We start from the raw sequence: 27,279 nt of genomic DNA on the forward strand, positions 1-27,279 counted from the left end.
ATTAAAAGAACTAGAGAAGCAAGAGCAAACACATTCGAAAGCTAGCAGAAGGCTAGAAATAACTAAGATCAGAGCAGAACTGAAGGAGATAGAGACACAAAAAACCCTCCAAAAAATCAATGAATCCAGGAGTTGGTTTTTTGAGAGATTCTTTCTAGTTTTTCTGTAGGATTATTTGGTTATTCACCATAGACCACAAATAGCTCCCAAGTGTTCCTACACAGAATCTCCCAGAATAGTGTTTCCGACCTGCTGAAGCACAAGAAATGTTTAACTCTGTGAGATAAATCTCCACATCACAAAGCAGCTTCACAAATACATTCTTTCTAATTTTTATCTAAGAATACTATATTAGGTTTTTAATTGTAAGCCTTAATGGGGTTTGAAATATCCCTTGGCAGATACTACCAAAAGAGTGTTTCCAAACTGCTGAATCAATAGAAATGTTTGGCACTGTAAGTTGAATCCAAACATCACAAAGCAATTTCATATATAGCTTCTTTCTAGTCTATATCTGGGTATATTTTGTTTTTCACCATAAGCCTTAATGGGCTCCTCAATGTCCCATTGCAGATTCCACCAGAAGAGTGTTTTTAATCTGCTGAATCAAAAGAAAGGTTTGACTGTGTGAGGTGAATCCACACATCAAAAACCAGTTTCACTGATAACTTCTTTCCAGTTTTTATATTATGATATTTGTTTTTTCACTATAGGTGTCAATTTGCTTTCAAACTTACCTTCACAATTCTAAAAGAAAAGTGTTTCGAGCCTATTGAATCAAAACAAAGCTATAACTCTGTAAGATAAATCCACACATAATAAAGCAGTTTCACAGATAGCTTATTTCTAGTTTTTATCTGGGGATATTTGTTTTTTTACCATTGGCATCAATGTGCTCCCAAATCTCCCTTCGCAGATTCTACGAGTGTTTCCAACCTGCTGAATCAAAATAAAGCTTTAAGTTTGTGAGATGAATCCACCTATCACAGGGAAGCTTCACAGATAGCTTCTTTCTAATTTTTCTTTGGGGATATTTGCTTTTTCATTATAGGCCTCAATAGGCTCCCAAATGTCTCTTTCCAGATTCTACAAACAGAGTGTTTTTAACCTGCTGAATAAAAATAAAATTTTAACTCTGTGAGATAAATCCACCTATCACAAAGCAGTTTCACAAGTAGTTTCCTTCTAGTTTTTATCTGAGGATATTTGATTTTTCAGCATAGGCCTCAATAGTTTCCCAAGTGTCCCCTCACAGATTTTAAAAAAGATTGATTCCAACCTACGAATCAAAATAAAAGTTACTTCTGAGTTGAATCCACGCATCACAAAGCAGTTTCACGGAGATCTTGTTTCTAGTTTTTAACTGGGGATATTTCATTTTTCACCCAAGGCGCAATGTGCTTCCAAATGTCCCTTCACAGATTCTACAAAAAGAGTGTGTCCAACCTGCTGAATGAAAAAAAAGGTTTATCTCTGTGAGATGAATCCAGTCTTCCCAAAATAGTTTCACAAATACATTCTTTCTAGTTTTTATCTAAAGATATTCTGTTTTTTGCCGCAGGCCTCAATAAACTCTCAAATGCTTTTTCACAGATTTTACAAACAAAGTATTTCCAACATGCTGAATCAAAAGAAAGGTTTAACACTGTGAGATGAATCCACACATCACAAAGGAATTTCACAGATAGCTTCTTTGTAGTTTTTATCTTGGGATATTCGGTTTTTCACCACAGTTGTCATTGAGCTCCAAAACGTCCTTTTGGAGAATCTTAAAAAACGTGTTTCCAACCTTCTGAATCAAAGTAAAGGGCTAACTCTGTAAGATTAATCCACACATCACAAAGCAGTTTCACAGATAGCTTTTTTCTAGTTTCTATGTACAGATATTCAGTTGTTCACCATAGGCCTCCATGGCCTCCCAAATGTCCATTCGCAGATTCTACCTGGAGTGTTTCAAACCTGCTGAATAAAAAGAAAAGTTTACCTCTGTGAGATGAATCCACACATCACAAAGCAGTTTCACAGATAGTTTCTTTCTAATTTTTATCTGGGAATATTTGGTTTTTCACCCTATGCCTCAACTTGCCAAAAAACATCCCTTCGCAGAGTCTACAAAAAGGTATTTTCAACCTGCTGAATCAAAAGAAAGATTTATCTCTGTGAGTATAATCCACACATAAAAAATCAGTCTCCCAGATAGCTTCTTTCAAGGTTTTTTTTCTGGGGATGTTCAATTTTTTACCATAGGCCTCACTACGCTGTCAAATGTCCCTTTGTAGATACTACAAGATGAATGTTTTTAACCTGCTGAATGAAAACAAAGTTTTATCTTTTAGAGGTTAATTCACACATCTCTAAGTAATTTCACAGATAAGTTCTGTCTAGTTTTTATCTGGAGATATTAGGTTTTTCCCCATAAGTGTCAATGTGCTCCCAAATCTTTCTCACAGATTCTACAAGAAAAGTGTTCCCAACCTATGGAATCAGAAAAAAAAAATGTTTAACTCTGTGACGTTAATCCACACATCACGACACAGTTTCACAGATAGCTTCTTTCAATTTTTATGTGCAGATATTCTTTTTTTTCATTATAGGCCTCAAATAGTTCCAAATGTGTCTTCACAGATTTTACAAATAGAGTGTTTTTAACCTGCTGAATAAAAATAAAGTTGGGGGCCGGGCGCGGTGGCTCACGCCTGTAATCCCAGCACTTTGGGAGGCCGAGGCGGGCGGATCACAAGGTCAGGAGATCGAGACCACAGTGAAACCCCGTCTCTACTAAAAATACAAAAAATTAGCCGGGCGCGGTGGTGGGCGCCTGTAGTCCCAGCTACTCAGGAGGCTGAGGCAGGAGAATGGCGTGAACCCGGGAGGCGGAGCTTGCAGTGAGCCGAGATCGCACCACTGCACTCCAGCCTGGGCGACAGCGCAAGACTCCGTCTCAAAAAAAATAAATAAATAAAGTTGGGTTGTGAGTTGCATCCACACATCACAAAGAAGATTCACAGATAACATCTATCAAAGTTTCATCTGAGGATATTCCATTTTTCATAAGCCTCAATGGACTCCAAAATGTCCCCTGGCAGATTTAACCAGAACAGTGTTTTCAAGCTGCTGAATCAGAAACAAAGTTTAATTCTGTGAGGTGATTCCACACATCACAAAGCAGTTTCACAGATAGCTTCTTTCTCGTTTTTATCTGGGGATATTCAGTTTTTCACCCCAGGTGCAATGTGCTCACAAATGTCTTTTCACAGATTCTACAAATAGAGTGTTTCCAACCTGCTGAATCAAAAGAAATGCTTAACTTTTTAAGATGAATCCACGCATCACAAAATATTTTCACAGAGAGCTTCTTTTGAGTTTTTATCTGGGGATATTCTGGTTTTCACCATAGGCTTCAGTGAGCTCCCAAATATCCCTTCACAGATTCTACAGGAAGGGTGTTTCCAAGCTGCTGAATCAAAGACGTTCTTTAACTCGGTGAGATGAACCCACACATCACAGAGCAGTTTCACAGATAGCTTCTCTCTAGTTTTTATCTTGGGATATTCTGTTTTTAACCATAAACCTCAATGGTTTCCCAAATGTTTCCTCACACATTTTACCAGTGTGTTTCCAACATAATGAATCAAGAAAAGGAAAAAAAAAAAGATTTGACTCTGTGAAATGAACTCACACATCACAAAACAGTTTCACAAATAACTTCTTTCTAGCTTTCATGTGGGGATATTCGGGTTTTCATTGTTGGCCTCAATAGGCCCCCAAATATCTTTTCAAAGATTCTACAAATACAGTTTTTCTAACCTGCTGAATGAAAAGAAGGTTTTAATTCCGTAAGTTGAATCCACACAAAACAAAACACTTTCACAGCTGTCTTATTTGTAATTTTTATTTAGAGATAATCTGTTCTTCACTATAGGATTCAATGGGCTCCCAAATGTCCCTTCCGAGATTCTACAAGAATAGTGTTTCCAACTGCTGAATCAAAAGAAAGTTTTATCTCTGAGAGATGAATCCACACTTCACAAAATAGTTTCACAGATAGCTGCTTTCTAGTTTTTATTTGGAGATATTCTACTTTCCATCATAGGCCTCGATGGATTTTCAGACCTCCCTTCACAGTTTCTATCAGAACAGTGTTTCCAACCTGCTAAATCAAAATAAAGGTTTACCTTTGTAAGATGAATCCACAAATCACAAAGCAGTTTCACAGAAAGCTTCTTTCTAGTATATATCTGAGTATATCTCTTTTTGAACATAGGCGTCAATGTGCTCCCAAATATTTCTTCTGAGACTATACAAAAAGAGTAATTTCAACTTGCTGAATCAGAAGAGAAGTTTACCTCTGTTAAGTTGTATACACACATCACAAATCAGTTTCAGAGATATATCCTTTCTACTTTTTGTCTGGGGATATTCGGTTTTTCACCATAAGCCTCAATGGGCTTTCAAATGTCCCTTCACATATTCTACAAATAAAGTGATTCCAACCTGCTGAATGAAAAAAAAAAAGTTCAACTCTGTGAGATGAATTTACACATCACAAAGCAGTTTCTCTGATGGCTTGTTTCTAGTTTTTATCTGGGGATATTTGTTTTTTCACCATAGGCTCCAAAGGGCTCCCAAATATCCCTTCCCTGATTCTACAAATAAAGTGTTTCCAACCTGCTGAATGAAAAAGAAAGTTTGAAGTCTTCAAGTGGAATCCATATATCACAAAGAAATTTCACAGTTAACTTCTTTCTAGTTTTTATCTAGTGATACTCTATTTTTCACCATAAGTCTCAAAGGGCTCCCAAATGTTTCTTCACAGATTCTACAAGAAGAAAGTTTTCAACGTGTAGAATCAAAACAAAGCTTTACTTCTGTGAATTTAATCCACAAATCACAAAGCAGTTTCACAGATAGCTTATTTCTAAATTTTATCTGGGAATATTGGGTTTTTCACCATATGCCTCAATGGGTTCCCAGATGTCCCATCACAGATTGTACCAGAAGAGTTTTTTCAACCTGATGAAACAAAAGAAAGGTTTAACTCTGTGAAATGAATCCACACATCACAAAACAGTTTCACAGATAGCTTCTTTCTAGTTTTTATCTGGGGATGTTCAGTTTTTCACAATAGGCTGCAAAGGGCTCCCAAATGTCTACTTGCAGATACTACAAATAGGGTGTTTCTTAGGTGCTGAATAGAAAGAAAGGTTTAACTCTGTGAGATGAATCCACACATCACAAATCAGTTTCACTGATGATTTATTTCTGGTTTTTATCTGGGTACATTTGGTTTTTCACCTTAGGGCTCAACGGTCTCCTAAATGTCCCTTCACAGATTCTACAAGAAGATTGTTTCCAACCTACTGAATTGAAAGAATAGTTTAACTCTGTGAGATAAATCCACACATTGCAAGGCAATTTTACAGATAGCTTCTTTCTAGTTTTTATCTAGAAAAGTATGGTTTTTCACCATAAACCTCAATGGGCTCCCAAATATCTCTTCCCACATTCTACAGAAGAGTGTTTCCATCCTGTTGAATCAAAACAAACGTTTATCTTCTTGAGATAAATCCAAACATCACAAGGCAGTTTCACTGATAGCTTCTTTCTACCTTTTATTTGGGGATTTTTTTTTTCACCATAGACCTCAATGGGCTCCCAAATGTCCCTTTGCAGATTGTACAAATAGAATGTTTCCAACCTGCTGAATCAAAAGAAAGGTTTAACACTCTGAGTTGAATCCACACCTCACAAAGCAGTTTCACAGATAAGTTCTTTCTAACTTTGTATCTAGGGATATTCTGTTTTTCACCGTTGGCCTCAAAGGCTTCTAAAATGGCCCCTCGCAGATTCTACTAGAAGAGTGTTTCCAACATACTGAATCAAAAGAGAGGTTTACCTCTGTGAGATGTATCCACACATCACAAAGTAGTTTTACAAATAGCTTCTTTCTAGTTTCTATCTGCAGTATTCAGTTTATTACCATAGGCTTCAATGGGCTCCCAAATGTCCTTTCACAGATTCTACAAAAAGAGTGTTTCCTACCTGCTGACTAAAAATAAAGTGTTAAATCTGTGATTTGAATCCACACATCACAAAGCAGTTTCACAGAGAGCTTCCTTCTAATTTTTATCTTGGGATGTTCATTTTTTACCATAGACCTCAAAGGACTCCCAAACGTCCTTTCACAGATTTTACCAGAAGGGTGTTTCGAACCTGATGAATCAAAAGAAAGGTTTACCAACTGTGAGACAAATCCACACATTACATAGCAGTTTCACAGATAGCAACTTTATAGTTTTTATTTGTGGATATTTGGTTTTTCAGCCTAGTTACAATGTGCTTTCAAATGTCACTTCACAGATTCTACAAAAAGAGTGTTTCCAACCTACTGAATTCAAAGGCAGATTTTACTCTGTGAGATGAATCCACACACCACAAAGTCATTTCACAGACAACTTCTTTTAAGTTTTTACCAGGGATATTCGGTTTTTCATTACAGGCCTCAATGGGCTCCAGAATGTCCCTTTGCAGATTCTACAAATTGAGTGTTTTTAACCTGCTAAGTCAATAGAAATGTTTAATTCTGTGAGTTTAACCCACAAATCACAAAGCAGTTTCACAGTTACCTTCTTTCCAGTTTTTATTTAGGGATATTTTGTTTTTCAACATAAGCCTCATGAACTCACAAACGTTTCGTTGCAGATTCTACCAGATGCGGCTTTCAAACCTGCTGAATCAAAAGAAAGGTTTGACTCTGTGACATGAATCCGCACATTACAAAGCAGTTTCATAGTTAGTTTCTTCTAGTTTTTATCTGTGGATTTTTTTTACATGATAGTCATCAAGGGACCCTTAAATATTCCTTCACAGACTCTACAAGAAATTTTTTTCCAACCTGCCATATAAAAGAAAGGTTTATCTCTCTGATTTTGATCCACACAACACAAACCAGTTTCATACATAGCTTCTTTGTATTTTTTAATGTGAGGATATTGTGTTTTGCACCACAGGCATCAATGTGCTCCAGAAAGTTCCTTTGCAGATCCTACAAATAAAATGTTTCTGACCTACTGAATTAAAACAAAGGTTTAACTCTGTGAGATGAATCCACACATCACAAAGCACTTTCACAGGTAGCTCCTTTTTAGTTTTTATCTGGGGATATTCTGTTTTTCACCCTAGGAGTCAATGTGCTCCCAAATGTCCCTTTAAGAATTCTGCAAGAAGAGTGTTTCCAATCTGCTGAATCAGAACAAAAGTTTAACACTATCAGATGAATCCACACATGAAAAAGCAATTTTACAGATAGTTTTTTTCTAGTTTTCATCTGTGTATATTCAGTTTTTCACCATAGGCCTCAATGGACTCCCAAATGTCCCTTCGTAGATTCTACAAGAAGTTTGTTTCCAACTTGCTAAATCAAAATAAAGGTTTAACTCTGAATTGAATCCGTATATCACAAAGCAATTTCACTGATACCTTCTTTCTAGTTTATATCAGGGGATATTTGGTTTTTCACCATTGACCTCGTTGGGCTTCCAAATATCCTTTTGCAGATTCTACAAAAAAAGAGTTTCCAATTTGCTGAATCAAAAGAAATGTTTATCTCTGTGATTTGAATCTAGACATCACAAACCAGTTTCACAGATAACTTCTTTTCAGTTTTTGTCTAGTGATATTCTGATTTTCAACATAGACCTCAATGGGATTTCAATGTCCCTTCACAGATATTACCAGAAGAGTTTTTCCAAACTGTTGAATCAAAAGAAAGCTTTTATTCTTTTAAGTGAATCCACCTCACAGAGCTGTTTCCCAGATGGCTTCTTTCTAGTTTTTATCTGGGTATATTCATTTTTTTTATAGTAGGCCTCAATTTGCCCCAAAATGTTCCTTTGCTGATTCTACAAAAAGAATGTTCCAATCTGCTAAATCAAAAGAAAGGTCTAACTCTGTGAGATAAATCCACACACCACGCAGTTTCATGGATACCTTCTTTCTAGTTTTTATCTGAGGATATTCTGTTTTTCACTATAGGTGTCAGTGGGCCCTCAAATGTCCCTTCTCAGATTCTACCAAAAGAGAGTTTCCAACAGGTGAATCAAAAGAAAAGTTTAAAACTGTAAGTTGAATCCACACATCACAAAACAGTTTAGCAAAGAGCTTCTTTCTAGTTTTTATCTAGGGATATTTGGATTTTCACCATAGGCCTCAAAGTGCTCCCAAATGTCCCTTCATAGATTCTACCAGTAGAGTGTTTCCAATCTGCTGAATCAAAAGAAAGGTTTAACAGTATGAGATGAATCCACACATCACAAAACAGTTTCACAGATATCTTCTTTCAAGTTTTTATCTGGGGATATTCAGTTTTTCACCTTAGGTCTCAATGAGCCCCCAAGTGTCCCTTTACAGAATCCACCAGAAGAGTGGTTTCATTCTGTTGAACAAAAAGAAAAATTTACCACTGAAAGATGAATCTGCACATATCAAAAGAGTTTCACAGATAACTTCTTTTTAGTTTGTATCTTGGGATATTCTGTTTTTCACCGTAGTCCTCAAAGAACTTTCAAATGTCTTTTCGCAGATTTCACCAGAATAGTTTTTCACAACAGCAGAATCAAAAGAAAGGTTTAACTCTGTGATATGAAACCACACATCACAAAGCAGTTTCACAGATAGCCACTTTGGAGTTTTTAACGGGGGAAATCAATTTTTCACCATAGGTGTCTATGTGCTCCCAAATATCCTCTTGCAGATTCTACAAAAATGGTGTTTCCAACTTACTGAATCAAAAGAAATGGTTAACTCTGTGAGATGAATCCACACATAGCAAAGCAGTTTCACAGATAAATTCTTTCTAGTTTTAATCTGGGGATATTCGGTTTCTCACCATATGCCTCACTGGGCTCCCAAATGTTACTTCGCAGATTCTATAAGAACAGTGTTTCCAATCTGTTGAATCAAAGGAAAGGTTTAACTATGTGAGGTGAATCCACACTTCTCAAAGCAGTTTCACGGATAGTTTCTTTCTAGTTTTTATCTGGGTGTATAAGTTTTTTGACCATAAGTGTCAATGTGCTTGTAAAGATTTCTTTGCAGATTCTACAAAAATAGTGTTTCCAACTCATGGAATCAAAAGAAAGTTTTAAATCTGTGAGATGAATCCACCCATCAAAAAGCAGTTTGACAGCCTCTTTCTAGTTTTTTCTGGAGATATTTGTTTTTTCACCATAGGCTTTAATGGACTCCCAAATATCTGTTCACAGATTCTACAAGAAGAGTGTTTCCAACCTGCTCAATCAATGGAAGTTTCACAGATACCTTGTTTCTAGTTTATATCTGGGGATATTCAGTTTTTCGCCATAGGCCTCAAATGGCTCAAAAAACGTCCCATTATAGATTCTACAAGAAGAGGGTTTTCAAACTGCTGAATCAAAAAAAAAAAAAAAAGAAAAAAGAAAAAGGTTTACCTTTGTGAATTGAATCCACACATCACAAAGGAGTTTCACAAATGGCTTGTTTCTAGGTTTTATATGGTGATGATTGGTTTTTCACCTTAGACCACAATGGGCTCCAAAATGTCACCTTGCAAGTTCTACAAATACAGTACTTCCACCCTGCTGAATAAAGAAAAACGTTTAACTCCGTGAGATGAATCCTCACATCACAATGTCGTTCCACTGATAGCCTCTTTCTAGTTTTTATCAAGGGATATTCAGTTATTCACCTTAGTCCTCAATGAGCTCCCAAATATCCCTTTGCAGTCACCTCAGGAAGACTGTTTTCAACCTGCTGCATGAAAAGAAAGGCTTAACTCTATGAGATGAATCCACACATCCAAAGCGGTTTCAGAGACAGCTTCTTACTAGTTTTTATCTGTTGATATTCGGTTTTACAACATAGGCCTCAATGGACTACTAAAGGCCGCTTTGCAAATTATATGAGTGCTTTCTTTCTGACCTGCTAAATCAAAAGAAAGGTTTAACTGTGTGAGGTGAATCCACATATCACAAAATAGTTTCATGGATAGCTTCTTTCTAGTTTTTGTCTGGGGACATCTCTTTTTGATCATAGGCATCAAAGTGCTTATAAGTGTTTCCTTGCAGATTCTACAAAAATAGTGTTTCCAACTTGCTGAATCAAACGAAAATTTTAACTCTGTAAGATGAATCCACACATCACAAAGCAGTTTCACAAATAGTTTATTTCTAGTTTTTATGTGGTTATATTTATTTTTTCAACATAGGCCTCAGTGAGCTACAAAAGAATCCTTCACAGATTCTACAAGTCCTTTCTTTCCAACCTGCTGAATTAAAGGAAAGTTTCATCTCTGAGAGATGTATCCACACATCACAAAACAATTTCACAGATAGTTTCTTTCCAGGTCTTTACTGGGGATATTTGATTTCTTACCATAGACCTCAATGGGCTCAAAATTATCCCCTTGTAGATTCTATAAGAAGAGTGTTTATAACATGCTGAATCCAAATAAAGGTTTAACTATGTGAGATGAGCATAGTTCATCTCAAAGCAGTTTCACACATCACAAAGCATTTTCACAGATAGCTTCTTTCTAGTTTTTATCTGGGGATGTTCAGTTTTTCACCAAAGTCCTCAGTGGACTCACAAATGTCCCCCAACAGGTTCTACAAGAAAAGTGTTTCCAATCTACTGAATGAAAATAAAGGTTTAACTCTGTAAGAGGAATACACACAATTAAAATCAGTTTCACATATAGTTTCTTTCTAGTTTTCATCTAGGGATATTCAGTATTTCACCATAGGCTCAATGGGTTCCAAAACATTCATTTGCAGATTCTAAAAGTTTTCCAACCCACTAAATCAATAGAAAGTTTCAACTCTGAGAGATGAATTTACAAATAACAAAATAATTTCACAGAAAGATTATTTCTAGGTTTTAACTGGAAGTATTTGGGTTTTTTTTAACCATAAGCTTCAGTGGGCTTTCAAATGTTTCTTTGCAGATTATGCAGAAAGAGAGTTTCCAACCTGCAGAATCAAAATGAAGATTTAACTCTGTGAGATGAATCCACATATAACAAAACAGTTCCACAGATATATTCTTTCTAGTTTTTATCTGTCTATATTTGCTTTTTCACCATAGACCTCAAGGCATTCTTAAATTGCTCTTCACAAATTCTACAAAAACAGTGTTTCCAAACTGCTGAATCAAAAGAAAGATTTAATTCTGTGAGATGATTCAACACATCACAAAGTAGTTTCACAGATGGTTGATTTCTTTCTAGTTTTATCTGGGGATATTCAGTTTTTCACTGGAGTCCTCAATTTACCCCAAAATGTCCCCTTGTGGATTTTACAAAAAGAGTGCTTCCAACTTGCTGAATCAAAAGAAAGGTTTAAGTCTGTGAGATGAATCCCCACATCACAAAAGCAATTTCACACACAGCTTCTTTCTAGTTTTTTATCTGGTGATATTTAGCTTTTCAACATATACCTCAATGGATTACCAAAGGCCCCTTTGTAGATTCTACAAGTACTTTGTTTCCAACCTGCTGAATTAAAAGAAAGATTTTATTCTGTGAGTTGAATTCACACGTCACAAAACAATTTGATGAATAGATCCTTTCTAGTTTTTATCTGGGATAAAACATAGGCCTCAATGGGCTCGCAATTATTCCCTTGAGATTCTATAAGAAGAGTGTTTCCAAATTGCTGAATCAAAAGAAATCTTTAAGCTTGTAAGATGAATCCACACATCACAAAGCAGTTTTATAGATAACTTCTTCCTAGTTTTTATCTGGAGTTATTCAGTTTTTAACCATAGGCCTCAATGGACTCCCAAATATCCCTATGTAGATTCTACAAGAAGAGTTTTTACAATATTCTAAGTCAATGGAAAGGTTCATCTCTGAGAAATGAATTTACAAATCACAAAACAGTTTCACAGAAAGCTTTTTTCTAGGTTTTATCTGGGGATATTTTGTTTTTCACCATTTCAGTGGGCTGTCAAATGTTTCTTTGCAGATTATACTAGAAGAGTGTTTCCTGCTGAATCACAATGAAGATTTAACTCTGTGAGATGAATCCACACAAAACAAAGCAGTTTCAATGATAGCTTCTTTCTAGTTTATATCTGGGGAATATTCGTTTTTTCATCAGAGGCCTCAATGGATTCCCAAGTCTCCTTTCACAAATTCTACAAGTAGAGTGTTTCCAAACTGCTGAATCAAAATAAAGTTTAACTACACGAATGGAATCCACACATCAAAAGGCCGTTTTACAAATAGTTTCTTTATAGGTTTAACCTGGGGATATTCAGTTTTTCAGCATTGGCTTCAATGGGCTCTAAAATGTCCCTTTGCATATTCTGCAAGAAGAGTGTTTCAAACCAGCTGAATCAAAAGAAAGGTTTAACTATGTGAGATGAATCCACACATCATAAAGCAGTTTCACAGATATCTTCTTTCTAGTTTTCATCTGGGGATATTCTGCTTTTCAGCATTGGCCTCAATGGACCCCAAATGTCCCTTCCCAGATTCTACAAGAAGAGTGTTTCCAACGTGCAGAATGAAAAGAAAGGTTTATCTATGAGAGATTAATCTACCCATATCAAAAGAGTTTCACAGATAACTTCTTTTTAGTTTCTATCTGGGGATATTCAATTTTTCACCGTTGGCCTCAAAGGGCTTTCAAATGTCTTTTCGCAGATTCTGCCAGAAGGCATTTTTGCAACAGTTTCATGGAAAGAAAGATTTAAATCTATGAGATGAATCTACACATCACAAAGCATTTTCACAGACAGCCTGTTTAAAGTTTTTTATCTGTGGAAATCAATTTTTCACCATAGTTGTCCATGAGTTCCAAAATATCCCTTTGCAGATTCTAGAAAAACAGTGTTTCCAACTTGCTGAATTTAAAAAAGTGTTAAATCTGTGAGATGAATTCACAAATCACAAAGCCGTTTCACAGATAGTTTCTTTATATTTTTTTATCTGGGGATATTCTGTTTTTTACCATTGGCCTCATTGGGCTCCGAAATGTCGCTTCTCAGATTCTACAAGAAGAGTATTTCCAAGTTGCTGAATCAAAAGAAAGTTTTAACTCAAGGAGGTGAATTCACATATCACAAAGCAGTTTCATGGATAGCCTCTTTCTATATTTTCTTTTTCCTGAGGACATCAGTTTTTGACTATAAGGTCAATGTGCTTGTGAATATTTCTTCATAGATTCTACAAAAATAGTATTTCCAACTTGCTGAATCAAAAGAAAGGTTTAATTCTGTGAGGTGAATCCACGCATCACAAAGCAGTTTCACAGATAGCTTCTTTCTAGTTTTTATCCTGGGATATTCAGTTTTTCACCATAGACCTCAGTGGGCTCCAAAATATTTCCTTGCAAATTCTACAAAAAGAGTGTTTCCAATCTGCTGAATCCAAAGAAAGTTTAAAGTTGTTAAATGAATCCACACATCAAAAAGCATTTTCACAGATAGATTCTTTCTAGTTGTCCTCTGGGAATATTCGGCTATTCACAATAAGCATCAATTGACTCCCAAATGTCCCTTCACAGATTTTACAAGAAGAGTGTTTCCAATCTACTGAATCAAAAGAAAGGTTTATCTCTAAGAGATGTAACCACACATATTGAAACAGTTTGACAGATTGCTTCTTTCCAGTTTTTGTCTGGGGATATTCGATTTTTCATCATAGGCCTCAAATGGCTATCAAATGTCTAATTGCAGATTCTGCCAGAAGACTATTTCCAAAAGCTTAATCCAAAAAGGTTTAAATCTGTGAGATGAATCCACACTTTGCAAAGCAGTTTCTCACATAGCCTCTTTCAAGTTTTTATATGGGAATATCAATTTTTCACCATAGGCATCAGTATGCTCTTAAATGTCCCTTCACCAATACTACAAAATGAGTGTTTCCAACCTGCTGAATCAAAAGAAAGGTTTAACTCTGTGAGATAAATCCACACATAACAAAGCAGTTTTGCAGACAGCTTCTTTCTAGTTTTCATATTGGGATATTCTGTTTTTCATGGCAGGCCTCAATGTGCTCCCAAATGTCCTTTCACAGATTCTACAAAAAGAGTGTTTCCAACCTGCTGAATCAAGAGACAGGTTTATCTCTGTTAGATGAATTTTCCCATAACAAAGCAGTTTCACAGGTAGCTTCTTTGTAGTTTTTATGTTAAAATATTCGTTGTCTTCATCATAGGACTCAAAGGGCTCAAAAAATGTCCATTTTTAGATGCTATAAGAAGAGCGTTTCCAACCTACTAAATGAAAAGAAATGTTTATCACTGAGAGATGAACCACACAACCCGAAACAGTTTTACAGATAGCTTCTTTCTAGCTTTTATCCAGGGATATTTGGTTTTATACCATATGCATCAAGGGGCTTTCAAATACCCTTATGCTGATTCTTAAGAAAGAATGTTTCCAAGCTGCTGAATCAAAAGAAAAATTTAGCTCTGTGAGATGAATCCACACATCAAGTAGTAGTTTCAGTGATAGCTCCTTTATGTTTTTTGTTTCAGGGGATATTTTGTTTTTCAGCATAGGTCTCAATGGGCTTCCAAATATCCCTTCAGCTGTTCTGCAAGAAGATTGTTTCTAATGTGCTTAATAAAAAGGAAGATTTAATTCTCTGAGGTGAATCAACACATCACAAAGCAATTTCACAGGTAGTTTTTTCTCATTTTTATCTGGGGATATTCTGTTTTTCACCATAGGCCTCAACAATCTTCCAAATGTTCCTTTACAGATTTTACAAATAAAGTGTTTCCAACCTGCTGAAGAAAAAAGAAAGTTTTAACTCTGCGAGATAAATTCATGCATCACAAAGCAGTTTCACAGATAGCTTCTTTCTAGATTTTATCTGAAGGTATTAGGTTTTTCATTATAGGCTTTGATGGGCTTGCAAATGTCCCTTCACAATTTCTATAAGGAGAGTGTTTCCAATATGCTGAATCAAAAGATTTTTCTTTTAATCTCTGAGAGACGAATCCACACATCACAGAAGTTTCACAGATAGCTTCTTTCTAGTTTCAATTTGGGGACTTTTGGTTTTTCACCGTAGGCCTCAATGAGTTCCCAAATGTCCTTTCACAAATTCTACGGGAAGACCATTTCCAACCTTCTAAATCAAAAGAAAGATTTAAATTTGTGAAATGAATACACACATTGCAAAGCAGATTCACACATACCTTCTTTCCAGTTTTTATCTGGGGATATTCAGTTTTTCACGACAGGCTTCAATGAAATCTTAAATGTCCTTTTGCAGATTCTACAAGAAGAGTGTTCCCAACACTCTGAATCAAAAGGATGGTATACCTCTGAGAGATGAATCCATAAATCACATAATCATTTAAAAGATAGCGTTTTTCTCATTTTTAACTGGGGATAGTGGATTTTCACCCTAAGTGTGAATATCCCCCCAAATATCCCTTTGCAGTTTCAATGAAAATAGTGTTTCCAACTTGCTGAATTAAAAGAAAGGCTTAATTCTGTGATATGAATCCACATATCACAAAGCAGTTTCATAGGAAGCTTCTTTCTGTTTTTTATCCTGGGACATTCCGTTTTTCACTGTAGGGTCTCAATGGGCTTCCAAATATTGCTTTGCAGATTCTACAAGAAAAGTATTTCCAAATTGTTGAATCAAAAGAAATGTTTATTTTCTGAGAGATGAATCCACACATCACAAAACAGTTCTCAGAAAGCTTCTTTCTAGTTTTTATCTGGGGATAATCAATTTTTCACCATAGGCTTTAATGGGTTTTCAAATTTAATTTTGAAGACACTCCCAGAAAACTGTTTCCAAACTCTTGCCTCAAAAGAGATATTTAACTCTGTGAGATTAATCCACACATCACAAACTGCTTCAGTGATAGCTTTTTTCTAGTTTTTATCCAGGCATACTTGGTTTTTCACCATAAGCTTTCATGGGCTCTCAAATATCACTTTGCAGATTCTACAAATCGAGGGATTCCAACCTACTGAATCAAAAGAAAGGTTAAACTCTGTGATATGAATCTACCCACAGCATAGCAGTTTCACAGATAGTTTCTTTCTAGTTTTTATCTGAAGATATTCAGTTTTTTACTATAGACCCCAATGGGCTGCCAAATATCTCTCAGCAGATTCTAGAAAAAGAGTGTTTCCAACCTGCTGAATTAAAAGAAAGGTTTACACCTGGCAGATGAATCAGTAAATCACAAAGCAATTTCACAGATTGCTTCTCTCTAGTTTTTATCTGTGGCCATTCAGTTTTTCACTATAACCCTCAATGGTATCTTTAATGTCCCTTTGCAGATACTACAAGAAGTTTTTTCCAAGCTACTGAATCAAAAGAAAGGTTTAAATCTGTGAGATGAATCTACACACCACAGAGCAGTTTCACAGACAGATTATTTCTAGTTATTACCTGGGGATATTCATTTTTTCCTCATAGGCCTCAATGGACTAAAAAATGACCCTTCACAGATTCAACAAGAAAAGTGTTTCCAACCTGCTGAATCAAAAGAAAGTTTTAATTACATGAGATAAATCCACACATCACAAAGCAGTTTCACAGATAGCTTTTTTTCTAGTTTTTATCTGGGGATATTCTATTTTTCACCAAAGGCCTCAATGGTCTCCCATATGTTTCTGCACAAATATTACAAGAAAAGTGTTTTGAATCTGCTGAATCAAAAGAAACACTTAATTCTGTGAGATGAAGCCACACATTGCAAATAAGTTTTACAGGTACCTTATTTCTAGTTTTTATCTGGGGATATTCAATTTTTCACCATCGACCTCAATGAGCTCCAAAATGTCCCTTCATAGATTCTACAAGAAGAGTGTTTTGAACATACTGAATAAAAAGAAAGATTTATCTCTGAGAGATTAATTCACACATCACAAAACAGTCTGACTGATATCTTCTCTGTCAGCTTTATCTGGGGATATTCTGTTTTTCACCATAGGCCTGAATGGGCTTTCAAATGTCTTTGAGCAGATTCTACCAGAAGAGGGTTTCCAACCTGTTGAATCAAAAGAAAGGTTTGAATCCAGTAGATAAATCCACACAACACAAAGCAGATTCACAGATAGCTTCTTTCTAGTTTTTATCTGTGGATATTCCGTTTTTTATTACAGGACTCAATGGCCTCTTAAATTTCCCTTTGCAGATTCTATGAGAACAGTGTTTCCAACCTGCTGAATCAAAAGAAAGGTTTAACTCTTTAAGATGAATCCAGACATCACAAACCAGTTTCAAAGATAACCTCTTTCTATTTTTTATCATGGGATATTCGTTTTTTTCACCATAGGCCTCAATGGGCTCCTAAATATCCCTCCGTAGAGTCTACGAAAACTTGACTTCAAACCTCCTGAATCAAAAAGAAGGGTTTAAGTCTCAGAGTGGAATCCACATATCACAAAGTATTTTCACAGATAGCTTCTTTCCAGTTTTTATCTAAGGATATCCAGTTTTTTCCCAAGGATATCCAGTTTCCCCCATAGGCCTCAATGGGCTTTCAAATATCCCTTCACAGATACTACAAGAATTGTGTTTCCAATCTGCTGAATCAAAGAATGGCTTAACTCTGAAGATGAATCCACACATCACAAAGCAGTTTCACAGGTGGTTTCTTTCTTTTTTTAATCTGGGGATATTCAGTTTCTCACCATCAGTATCAATGTGCTCCCAAAGGTCCCTTTGCAGATTCTACAAGAAGACTGTTTCCAACCTGTTGAATCAAAAGAAAGGTTTAACTATGTGAAATGAATCCACACATTACAAAGCAGTTTGACACATAGCTTCTGTCTATTTTTGATTGGGGGATATTCAGTTTTTCACCATATGCGTCAAAGGTCTCCCAAATATCATTTCTCAGATTCTACAAGATACTCTTCCCAACCTACTGAATCAAAAGAAAGGTATTAACTATGCACAATGTATCCACACTTCAGAAAACAGTTCCACAGACAGCTTCTTTATAGTTTTTATCTGGGGATATTTGGTTTTTCACCATGGGCCTCAATGGACTCCGAAATGTCCCTTCCCAGATTCTACAAATAATAAGTTTCAACCTGTTGAATCAAGACAAAGGTTTAACTCTGAGAGACGAATGTACACATAAGAAAATAGTACAAATATAGCTTCTTTCTAGTTTTTATCTGAGGATATTCGATATTTCACCCTAAGCCCAAATGGGTTCCCAAATGTCTTTTTGCCATTTCTATAAGAACAGTGTTTCCAATCTGCTGACTCAAAAGAAAGTTACTACTCTGAGAGATGAATCCACACATCAGAAAACAGTTTCACAGATAATTTCTTTCTAGTTTATATCTGGGGATATTCGGTGTTTCACCAAGGGCCTCATAGGCTCTGAAATGTCCCTTCACAGATTATAGAGGAAAAGTGTTTTTAGTCTGCTGAATAAAAGAAAAATTGCAGATTTATCAAGGACAGTGTTTGCAACTTGCTGAATCAAAAGTAAGGTTTATCTTTGAGAGTTGAATCCAGACAGCACAAAATAGTTTCACAGATAGCTTCTTTTTAGTTTTTATATGAGTATATTTGGCTTTTCACCATAGGCCTCAATGGGCTCTACATATCCCTTTGCAGATTCTCCAAAAGTGTTTTTAACCTGTTGAATCAACATAATGTTTCAACTCTCAGAGATGAATGTACACATCAAAAAACAGTTTCACATACAGATTCTTTCTAGTTTTTGTCTGAGGCTTTTCAGTTTTTTACCATAGGCTTCAACGGGTTCCCAAAAGTCCTCTTGCAGATTCTACAAACAGAGTCTTTCCAACCTGCTGCATCAAAAGAAAGGTTTAGTTCTGGTGAGAAGAATCCACAAATTACAAAGGAGTTTCACAGATAGGTTCTATCTAGTTTTTTTCTAGGGATATTTGGTTTTTCACCACAGGCCTCAATGGGCTTCCAAATGTCCCTTCACAGATTCTGCAAAGAAAAAAATGTGTTTCCAACCTGCTGAATTAAAAGCAAGGTTCACCTCTGTGAGATGAATCCAAACATAACAAAGCAGTCTCACAGATAGCTTCTAAGTTAGATAGTTTTTCTCTGTGAATACTCTGTTTTTCATTATAGACCTCAATGGACACCCAGTGTCTTTTCACAGATTATACAGGAAGATTGTGTCAAATCTGCAGAATCAAAAGAAAGGTTTAACTCTGAGAGATGAAACCACACATCACAAAGCAGTTTCACAGATAGCTTTTTACAGGTTTAATCTGGGGATATTCAATTTTTCACTATTGGCCTCAATGGGCTCCCAAATGTCCCTTTGTAGATTCTACTAGAAAAGTGTTTCCAAGTTGCTGAATCAAAATAAAGCTTTAATTCTGTGATATAAATCCACACATCACAAAGCAGTTTTACTGATAGCTTCTTTATGGTTTTTATCTGGTTATATTTAGTTATTCACTATAGGCCTCAATGGGCTTCAAAATGTCCCTTTGTCAATTCTATAAGAAGATTGCTTCCATCCTGCTAAATCGAAAGAAAGATTTAACTCTCTGAGATTAATTCACACATCACAAAGGAGTTTCACAGGTCACTTCTTTCTGGTTTTTATCTGGGGTTATTTTGTTTTTTACCATAGTCTTCAATAGGCTCCCAAATGTCCATTTGCAGAGTCTAAAAGAAGAGTTTTCCCAATCTGTTCAATCAAAAGAAAGGTTTATTTCTGTGAGATGCATCCACACATCACAAAGCAGTCTTATAGATAGCTTCCTACTAATTTTTAAATGGGGATAATGAGTTTTTCACCACAAGCCTTAATGGGCCCCCAAACGCCTTTTCTCAGGTTCTACAAGAAGAATGTTTCCAACCTGCTGAATCAAAAGAAATGATATGAGATGAATTGACACATCACAAAGCACTTTGAAAGATAGATTGTTTATAGTTCTTATTATGGGATATTCCATTTTTCTCCATAGGCCTCAATGGGCTCACAAATTTCCCTTCGCAAATTCTACAAAAAGAGTGTTTCCAAGCTGCTGAATCAAAATAAAGGCTTAACTCTGTATAATGAATCCACGTATCACAAAGCGGTTTCAAAGATACCTTCTTTCTAGCTTTATCTAGTGATATTCAGTTTTTCACAACAGGGTTCAAAAAGCTCACAAATGTTCCCTCACAGATTTTGCAAAAGAGTTTTTTCAACCTGTTGTATCCCCCCAAAAAAGGTTTATCTCTGAGCCATAAATGTACACATCACAAAGCAGATTCACAGATAGCTTCTATCTAGTTTATATCTAGAGATAATCGGTTTTTCACCATACACTTCAATGGGCTCCCAAATGTATCTTCACTATTCTACCAGAAAAGTTTTTCCAACTTGCTGAATCAAAAGAAAATTGTAAGTCTGTGAGATGAATGCACACATCACAAAGCAGTTTCACAGATAGCTTTTTCTTTTTTTTTTTTTTTTCCTGAGAATGTTCAATTTTTCACCATAGGCCTTAATGTGTTCTCTGACTTCTCTTTACTGATTCTACAAAAATAGTGTTTCCAACTGGTAGAATCAAAATAAAGGTTTAACACTTTGAGATGAATCTACTCATCAGAAAGCAGATAGCTTCTTTGTAGTTTTTATCTGAGCATTTTCAATTTTCCACCATTTTAAGAAGAGATTTTCCAACCTGCTGAATCAAAGAAAGGCTTAACTCTCTGAGGTGAATCCACACATCACAATGTAGTTAACAGATTGATTCTTTCTAATTTTATCAGGGGATATTCGGTTTTTCACCATAGATCTTAATAGGACCCCAAATGTCCCGTCATAGGTTGTACCAGAAGAGTGTTTCCAACCTGCTGAATCCAAAGAAAGTTTTAACTCTGTGAGACGAATGCACACATTTCAAAGCAGTTTCACAGATAGCTTCTTGCTAGTGTCTACCTTGGATACTCGATTTTTCACCATAGGCCTCAGTAGGATCCCAAATATCTTTTTTTAGACTTTACAAGAGGAGTGTTTACAACCTGCTGAATCAAAAGAAAGTTTTAGCTATTGGAGATGAATCCACATATCACAAAGCAGTTTCACTGATTGCATCATCTCAGAGATAGTTGTACACTTCAAAAAATATTTTCACGTATACCTTTTTTCTAGTTTTTTTTTTTGTTTGAGGATAGTTGATTTTTCAGCATAGGCCTCAATAGGCTTCCAAATGTCCCTTCACAGCTTTTGCCAGAAGAGTGTTTCCAACCTGCTGAATCTAAAGACAGGTTTTATTCTGTGAGCTGAATCAACACATCACAAAGCAGTTTCATAGGTAACGTCTTTCCAGTTTTTCTCTGGAGATACTCGGTGTTTCACCACAGGCCTCAAAAAGCTTCCAAATGTGCCTTCACAGACTCTACAAGAAAAGTATTTTTAATCTGTTGAATGAAAAGCAAGACTCAAATCTGTGAGATGAATCCACAAATCACAAAGCAGTCTTACAGAGAGCTTCTTTCCAGTTTTACCTGAGATATTCTTTTTCTAGACACAGGCTTCAGTAAGCTCCCAAATGTCCCTTCACAGATTCTACAAGAAGACTGTTTCCAACCTGCAGAATCAACAGAAAAAGTATCTGTGAAGGGACATTTGAAAACATATTGAGGCTTATGGTGAAAAATGAAATATCTCCAGATTAAAAGCAGAACCTTTCTTTTGATTCAGCAGGTTGGAAACGCTACTCCTGAAGAATCAGCAAAGGAACATTTAAGTGCCCAGTGAGGCCTATGGTGAAAAACCAAATATTCAGAGATCACAAAACAGTTTCACAGATAGCTTCTTTCTCGTTTCTATCTGAGGATATTTTGTTTCTCGCTATATACCACAATGGGCTCCTAAATATCCCATTGCAGATTCATCAAGAAGATTGTTTCCAACCTGCTGAATCAAAAGAAACGTTCAACTTTGTGAGATGAATCTACACATCATGAAACAGCTAAACAGATGGCTTCTTTCTAGTTTTTATCTGAAGATATTCATTTTATTACCAATAGCCTCAATGGGTTTTCAAATGTCCTTAAGCAGATTCTACAAAAAGAGTGTTTCCAACCTGCTGAATCAAAGAGAGGTTTTAATCTGTGAGATGAATCAACACATTGCAAAGCAGTTTCACAGGTAAGATCTTTACAGTTTTTCTCGGGATATTTGGTGTTTCACCACAGGCCTCAAAAAGCCTTCAAATGTCTCTTTGCAGACTCTACAAGAAAAGTGTTTTTAACTAGTTGAATGAAAAGTGAGACTCAAATCTGTGTGATGAATCCATATATCAAAAAGCAGTCTCACAGAGAGCTTCTTTCCAGTTTTACCTGGAGATATTCTTTTTCTAACCATAGGCCTCAATAAGCTCCCAAATATCCCTACACAAATTCTACAAAGACTGTTTCCAACTTGCAGAATCAACAAAAAAGTAAACTTTTTGAGATTAATCCCCACATTACAAAGAAGTTTCACACACAACTACTTTCCAGTTGTTGTCTGTGGATATTCAGCTTTTCACCATAGGCCTCACAGGGCACTTAAATGTTCCTTCACTGATTCTACAGGAGTAGTGTTTCCAACCTACTGAATCAAAAGAAAGGTTCTACTTTTAATCTGGAGATATTTCATTTTTCACCATAAGCCTCAATAAGTTTTCAAATGTCCCTTTGCAGATTCTACAAGAAGAGCGTTTCCAACCTGCTAAATCAAAAGTGAGATTTATCTCTGTGAGATGAATTCACTCAGCACAAAGAAGTTTCACAGATAGCTTGTTTCTAGTTTTTATCTGGAGATATTCATTTTTTTCACATTAGACTCCATGGGCTTCCAAATTTCCCTTCACAGATTCTACAAGAAGAGTATTTCCAAAGTGCCGAACAAAAAGAAAGATTTAACTCTGTGAGACGAAACCACATCACAAAGTAGTTTCACAGGTAGCTTCTTTCTAGTTTCTATCTGAGGATATTTGTTTTCTCACCATACACCACAGTGGGCTCCAAAATGTCCCATTGTAGATTCATTATGAAGGTTGTTTCCAACCTGCTTTATCAAAAAAAAGGCTCAACTTTGTGAGATGAAACTACACATCATGAAACAGTTAAACAGATAGCTTCTTTCTGGTTTTTATTTGAAGATACTCATTTTATTACCAGTAGCCTCAATGGGCTTTCAAATGTCCATAAGCAGATTCTGCAAGAAGAGGGTTTCCAACCTACTGAATCAAAAGAAAGGTTTGACTCCATGAGATGAATCCACAAATCACAAAGCAGGTTCACATATAGCTTCTTTCTAGTTTTTATCTGGGGATATTCAGTTTTTACCATAGGCCTCATACGGCTACCAAATGTCCCTTTACAGTTTCTAAAAGTAGAGTGTTTTCAACCACCTAAATCAAAAGAGTCATTTAATTCATTGAGATGAATCCACACATCACAAAGCAGTTTGACAGATAGCTTCTTTTTAGTTTTTATCTGAGGATGCTCTGTTTTTCACTATAGGTTTCAAGGGGTTTCTAAATATCCCTTGGCATATTCTAAAAGAACAGTGTTTCCAAACTGCTGAATCAAAAGAAACGTTTCTCTCTGAGATATTAATCCACACATCACAAAACAGTTTCACAGATAGTTTCATTCTAGTTTTCATCTGTGGATATTCAGTTTTTCACCATGAACATCAATGAATTTTTAAATGTCCTTTTGCAGATTATACAAGAAAAGTGTTTCTAACCAGCTAAATAAAAATAAACGCTTACTATGGTGACATGAATCCACATATCATGAAGCAGTTTCACAGATAGCTTCGTTCCAGTTTTTATGTGTGATATTCTGTTCTTCACCATTGGCATATTGGGATCCCAAATGTCCCTTCTCGGATTCTACAAAAGGAGTGTTTACAATCTGCTGAATTAAAATAAAAGTTTAACACTGTGAGGTGAATCAACATATGACAAAGCAGTTACACAGATATTGTCTTTCTAGTTTTTACCTGGAGATATTTGGTGTTTCCCCATAGGTCTCAATAAGCTTTCAAATGGCTCTTCTCAGATTCTACAAGAAAAGAGTTTCCAATATGCTGAAAGAAAAATAAGACCCAAATCTGTGAGACAAATGCACACATCACAAAGAAGTCTCACAGATAGCTTCTTTCTAGTTTTTAATCTAAAGATTTCCTTTTTCTAACCACAGGCCTCAATGTGCTCCCAAACATCCCTTTGCATTCTACAAGAAGACTGTTTCCAACCTGCAGAATCAAAAAGAAAAATTGACTATGTGAGATGAATCACCACATCACAAGTCAGTTTCACACATAGCTACTTTCTAGTTGTTACCTTTGGATATTCAGTTTATCAATGTAGGCCTCAAGGGACTTTCAAATGTTCCTTTGCAGATGCTACAAGAAGAGCATTTCCAACCTGTTTAATCAAAAGAAAGATATAATTCTGAGAGACGAATGCACTTCTCAAAAAGCACTTTCACAGATAACTTCTTTCTATTTTTTTTCTAGGAATATTTGTTTTTGTTAACCATAGGCCTCAACGGACTCCCAAATGTCAAATCACAGATTCATCAAAAAGAGTGTTTCCAACATGCTGAATGGAAAGAAAGGTTTAAATCTGTGAGATGAATCCACACATCACAAAGCAGTTTCACAGATTGCTTCCTACCGGTTTTTTTCCTGAGGATATTTCATTTTTCACCAAGGGCCTCAAAGGGCTCTCAAATGTCCCTTTGCAGATTCAACCAGAAGAGTATTTCTAACCTGTTGAATCAAAAGAAAGGTTTAACTCTGTGAGATGAATCCACACATAACCAAGGAGTTACAAAGATAGCTAATTTCTCGTGTTAATGTGAGGATATTCAGTTTTTCACTATAGGCCACAATGGGCTTCCAAATGTCCCGTCATAGATTCTACAAAAAGACTATTTTCAACTTGCAAAATTGAAATAAACCTTTAACGTTGAGGAATGAATCCACCCATCACCAAGCAGTTTGACACATACCTTCTTACTAGTTTTTATCTAGGGAAATTCAGTTTTTCACCACAGACCTCAAGAACTCCCAAATGTCCCTTCACAGATTCTACAAAAAGTGTGTTTCCAACCTGCCAAATCAAAAGGAAGGTTTAACTTTGTGAGATGAATACACACATCACAAAACAATTTCACAGTTTATATCTGGGGATATTTGTTTTTTTCATCATAGGTCTCAGTGGGCTTCCAAATGTCTCTTCACAGATTCTAGAGAAGTTTCTTTCCAATCTACTAAATAAACAGAAAGGTTTTTCTCTTTGAGATAGATACACACATCACAAAACAGTATCACAGATGGTTTATTTCTAGTTTTGATATGGTGATATTCAATTTTTCACCATACGCATCAATGGACTTCCAAATATCCCTTGCAGATACTACTAGAAGAGTGTTTCCACCATGCTGCATCAAAAGAAAGTGTTAACTTTTTGAGATGAATCCACACATCACAAAGCAGTTTCACAGATAGCTTTTTTCTAGTTTTTATCTGTGGATATTCTGTTTATCACCATCGGCCTCAAAGGGCTTCCAAAATTCCCTTCGCAGATTCTATCAGAAGAATGTTTCCAACCTACTGAATCAAAAGAAAAGTTAAACTCTGTAAGATGAATCCATACATCACAATGTGGTTTCACAGGTAGTTTCTTTCTAGCTTTTTCTGAACATATTCAGTTTTTTAACATAGATAACGACAGGCTCCGACATGCCCCTTTTCAGATTCTACAAGAGCAGTGTTTCCAATCTGCTGAATCAAAGAAAGGTATAACTCTGTGAGATAAATCCAAACATCACTCTGCATTCTCATAGATAGTTTTTTTTTAATCTGGGAATATTCAAATTTTCAGCATAAGCGTCAATGTGTTCCTAAATGTCCCTTCACAGATACTGCAAAAAGAGTGTTTCCAACCTGCTGAACCAAGAGAAAGGTTTCCCTCCACTAGGTGAATCCACTAATCACAAAGAAGTTTCCCACAAGGGTACTTTCTAGTTTTTATCTGTGGATATTTGGTTTCTCACCACAAACATCAATGGGCTCCCAAATGTCCCTTTGCAGATACTACAAGAAGAGTGTTTCAAACCTCCTGAATCAAAAGAAAGATTTAACTACGTGAGACGAATCCACAAATAACAAAGCAGTTTCACAGATATCTTCTTTATAGTTTCTATCTGGGGATATTCGGTTTTTCTGCATAGGCATCAATGGGCTTTGAAATACCCCTTTTAAGGTTCTACAAGAAGAGTGTTTACAACCTGTTGAATCCAAAGAATCGTTTAACACGGTGAGATGAATCAACACAATGCAAAGCAGTTTCACAGATAGCTTCCAGCTCGTTTTACCTGGGGAAATTCAATTTTTCACCATAGGCTTCAATGGGCTCCACAATGTGCCTTCACAGATTCGAGAAGGGTGTTTCCAACCTGTTGTATCAAAAGAAATGTTTGTCTCTGAGGGATGAATCCACATATCACGAAACTTTCACACATAGTTTCTTTCTAGTATTTATTTGGGGATATTCAGGTTTTCATCATAGGCCTAAATGTTCTTCAAAATGTCTTTTCACAGATTCTACCAGAATAGTTATTCCAACCTCCTGGATGAGAAGAAAGGTTTAACTCTGGAGTTGAATACAAACATCACAAGGTAGTCTCACAGTAGCTCTTTTCTAGTTTATATCTGGGGATATTCGGCTTTTCACCATAAGCGTCAAAGTCCTACCAAATGTCCCTTCACAGATTCTGCAAAAAAATATGTATAACCTGCTGAATCAAAAGAGTGGTTTACCTCTATGTGGCGAAACAACACATCAGAACGTACTTTCACAGAATGCTTCTTTCTAGTTTTTATCTGGGGATATTCGGTTTTTCAACATAGGCCTCACCAGACTCCCAAATGTTCCATCACAGATTCTACATGAAAATTGTTTCAACACACAGAATCAAAAGAAAGGTTTCATTCTGTGAGATGAATCCAAACATCACAAAGCAGTTTCCAGATATTTGCTTTCTAGTTCTTATCTGTGGATAGTCTGTTTTTCACCGTATATCTCAATGGGCTCTAAAATTTTACTTTGCAAATTCTACAAGAAGAGTGTTTCCAACCTGCTGAATCTAAAGAAAGCTTTACCTCTGTGAGATGTATATACACATCACAAAGCAGTTTCACAGATAGCTTCTTTATGCTTTTCATCAGGTGATATTCAGTTTTTCAATGTATACCTCAAGGGGATTTCAAATGTCCCTTTGCAGAGTCCACAACAAGAGTG

This window comes from Theropithecus gelada, chromosome 8 (assembly GCF_003255815.1).
Source record: "Theropithecus gelada isolate Dixy chromosome 8, Tgel_1.0, whole genome shotgun sequence".
In the NCBI taxonomy this organism is placed as follows: domain Eukaryota; kingdom Metazoa; phylum Chordata; class Mammalia; order Primates; family Cercopithecidae; genus Theropithecus; species Theropithecus gelada.